Source organism: Orycteropus afer, unplaced genomic scaffold (genome assembly GCF_000298275.1).
Source record: "Orycteropus afer afer isolate SDZICR_OR568_19922 unplaced genomic scaffold, OryAfe1.0 scaffold00039, whole genome shotgun sequence".
NCBI lineage: Eukaryota > Metazoa > Chordata > Mammalia > Tubulidentata > Orycteropodidae > Orycteropus > Orycteropus afer.
Window position 1 is genome coordinate 2,044,931 of NW_006921626.1, and position 4,094 is coordinate 2,049,024.

The 4,094-nt window shown below is 36.5% G+C and overlaps 1 protein-coding gene across 1 annotated transcript in view; it reads left to right on the plus strand.

The window, feature by feature from the left end:
- Positions 1–4,094, plus strand: part of IARS2 (isoleucyl-tRNA synthetase 2, mitochondrial) — a 96,710-nt gene that overhangs the window by 10,478 nt on the left and 82,138 nt on the right. The window lies entirely within an intron of this gene.

The following is a 4,094-nucleotide window of genomic DNA, read 5'->3' on the forward strand; positions in this document are numbered from 1 at the left end:
GACTACTGTGGCTGTATAGTAGGTTTTGAGATCCGGCAATGTGAGACCTCCTACTTTGTTTTTCTTCTTCAGTAGTGCTTTGCTTATCCGAGGTTGTATCACATATATTTTTACAACAATTAAAAAAAAGGATCTGTTGCAGAGTGAAAATTTTTTATTTTGATGAAGTCCAATTCAAGTTTTTCCTTTCATGGATCACGCTTTTAGTGTCAAGGTTTTCTCCTATATTATTTTCTAAAAGATTTATAGTTTTATGTTTTACATTTAAGTAAGTGATCCATGTTAAGCTAATCTTTGTATAAAGTGTTAGATTTAAGTTTAGGTCCATTTTTTTCCTCCTATGTATATCCACTTACACTAGGACCACTTGTTGATGGTCTTCCCCTTTTTCACTCACCCTCCACTTTACCAAACATGATATCCTTCTCCAGGAACTGATCCTTTCTGGTAACATGACCAAAATACAAGAGACACAGTCTAGCCATTCTCGCTTCTAAGAAGCATAGTGTCTGCGCTTCTTCCAATGCACATTTGTTTGTTCTTCTGGCAGTCCATGGTATGTGCATTCAGTATCCTTCGCCAGCACCACAATTCAGATGCATCAGTTCTTCTTTGGTCTTTCTTATTCTTTGTCCAGCTTTCACATGCTGTTTAAAATACCATGGCGTGGGTCAGGTATACCTTAGTCTTCAGAGTGATATCTTTGCTCTTTAACATTTTAAAGAGGTCTTTTGGAGCAGATTTGCCAAGTGCAAAACATCTGAATTTTTGACTGCTGCTTCCATGGGCATTGATTGTGGATCTAAGAAAAATGAAATCCTTGATATTTTCAGTTTTGCTCCATTAATTGTGATGTTGCTTATTGGTTCAGTTGTGAGGATTTTCATTTTCTTTATGTTGAGGTATAATCCATACTGAAGACTGTAGTCTTTGATCTTCATCAGTAAGTGTTTCAAGTCGTCCTAACTTTCAGCAAGTAAGGTTGTGACATCTGTATATCTGATTGTTAATGAGTCTTCCTCCAATCCTGATACCACATTCTTCTTCATATAGTCCAACTTCTCAGATTATTTGCTCGGCATACAAGTTGAAAAAGTGTGGTAAAAGGATACAACCTGATGTACACTTTACCTGATTTTAAAATATGCAGAGTATCCCTTTGTTCTATTTGAATGACTGCCTCTTGGTCTATGTACAGATTCCTCATGAGCACAAGTAAATATTTTGTAATTCCCATTCTTCACAATGTTATCCATAATTTGTTATGATCCATGCGGTAGAATGTCTTTGTATGTATAGTCAATAAAATACAGGTAAACATCTTTTAGGAGCTCTGGTAGCATAGTGCCTAAGGCATTTGGCTGCTAACCAGAAGTCTGGTGGTTCAAACCCACCAGCCACTCCTCGGAAGGAAGGTTGGGCAATCTTTCTGAAGTGATACTGCCTCGGCAACCCAAGGAGGGATCACTATGAGTCAGGCCTGACTCAATGGCACATAACAACAACAAACATCTTTTGGTATTCTCTACTTTGAAGCAAGATCCATCTGACATCAGCAGTGATAGCTACTGTCCCAGTCATCTTTTGAATCCAGCTTGAATTTCTAGCAGTTCCCTCTTGATGTACTACTACAACTGTTTTTGAATTATTTTCAGCAGAATTTTACTTGCATGTGATAGTAGTGATATTGTTCTATAATTTCCACTTTCTTTTGGATTGCCTTTCTTTAGAATGGGTATAGATAAGGATCTCTTGCAGTCAGTTGGCCAGGTAGCTGTCTTCCATGTTTCTTGGCATAAACAAGTGAAGGCTTCCAGTGTTGTTGCATTTGTTTATTGAAACATCTCAATGGGTATTCCATCAATTCTTGGAGCCTTGTTTTTACCAGTTCCTTCAGTACAGGTTGGACTTCTTCCTTCAATACCATTAGTTCTTGATCATATGCTCCCTCCTGAAATTTTTGAATTTCGACCAGTTCCTTTCATGCAGTGACTCTATGTATTCCTTCCATCTTCTTTTGATGCTTCCTGCACCGTTTGATATTTTGCCCGTAGAATCCTTAATATTGCAATTTGAAGCTTGAATTTTTTCTTCTGTTCTTTCAGCTTGAAAAATAACTGAGTGTGTTCTTGCCTTTTGATTTGCTAACTCCAGGTCTTTGCATTATTTCATTATAATACTGTGTCCTCTCAAACCACCCTTTGAAGTCTTCTGTCTGGATCTATTATGTTATCATTTCTTCCATCTGCATTAGCTACACTGTTCAAGAGCAAGTTTCCTTCTCTTTTCTGACATTCATTTCATTTTGGTCTTTTCTTTCTTTCTTGTATTTTTAATGACCTTTTTGTTTTCTTCATGTATGATGTCCTTGATGTCATCCCATAACTCGTCTGGTCTTTGAGCATTAATGTTCAGTGTGTCAAATTATTCTTGAGTTGATCTGTAAATTCAGGTGGGATATATTCAAGGTCTTATGTTGGCTGTGATGAATGTGTTGCAATTTTCTTCAGCTTAACTTTTGACTTGTGTGTGAACAATTGATGTTCTGGTATGTTCTACAGTCGCCCTCTGGCTTCTGCATTGCTCTTTCCACAGATGTAGTCAATTTGATTCCTGTGCATTCCGTCTGGAAAGGTCCACGTGTATAGTCTCCATGTATGTTCTTGATAAAATGTACTTGCAATGAATAAGTCATTGGTCTTGCAAAATTATTTTATGCAAACTCTAGGTCATTTCTATTACCAAGGCCATATTTTTCAAATACTGATACTTCGTATTTGTTTCCAACTTTTGCATTCTAATCAACAGTGATAATGAATGCATCTTAAGTGAATGTTTTGTCAACATGCAGCTACTACTGTAGTTTTACACAAATAAGATGCATTTATACTTACCTTTTTTTTTGCCTATCGCCCCTCCCATTTCCCCCCAAATTATTTTTGTAAGATGCTATGCTCAATTTTTTTTTTTTTTTTTCATGTTGGTGTGAAAAAATTGGCATAGCATACTTAAAAAAAATACTTGGGAGAGGTTTGACCAAATAAGTGTAAAATGCATGCTATTTGCATAATAATATGGGTATTTCCTTTTAAGGAAGTTGAGCTTGGTGCTAACTCTGTACTTTGTCTTTGATTCATCATTCTATAATGGTAATATATAGAAAAATGACTGAGTCTCTGTGGTCTCTGAAAGGCCCTGTGAAAGATGAATCATTTATAGAACTGTACCTAAGTGAAAAGGTTTACTGTGTTGGTAAGGATTTTGGCAATGGAAGAATTAATGTATTTTTATAGAAATAATGTGCACACCATATGTTTTTTGCGAATTTCATCCTTAGGGAGAGGGCACAGTTGGCCAAAAAAAAACATATAACACTTACATTATTTGCTCTTGAGTACATTATAATTTCTGCAATGATTATATATTTTTTAGCCTGTAAATTATGTTGCATTATTCATGTCAATAATTTTTTTTTTTTAAATGAAAATTTGTAGTCTACTTATATGTACAGTGGTTCAACATTGAGCTGCTAACCAAAACTTTGGCAGCTACCTGGCCATCTGCTCCTGTAAAAATTACAGCCTGGTAAACTCGGTGGGCACTTCTACTCTGTCATATGGGGTCACTGAGTTGGAATCTACTCGACGACACAATGATAGCTGTTTTTTAGAAGGTCAGAAATATTTCCTGTAAAGGTAGTATAGGTATATTGTTGTTATGTGCCTTCAAGTCGGATCCGACTCATAGCAAACCCTCCTTGGGTTTCTGAGGCGGTATCTCTATGGAAGTAGATTGCCCAACCTTCCTTCCAAGGAGTGGCTGGTGGGTTTGAACCTCCAGCCTTCTGGCTAGCAGTCAAGTGCCTTAGGCACTATGCTACCAGAGCTCCCAGTATACGTATAGGCTGCTTATTTCGGTATACCAGCTTTACAAACAATTAGTAATTTTGGCCATAATGTTTTTAATTTCTAAATCTCTTATTTGGCATTAGGCAGGAGAGGGTTAATGGCACTTGAAAAATTCTAATAACTTTTAGTTCTCTGTGTAGAACTTGATTTAATAGATTCAATAGACTATTTTATATAGATCCTTTA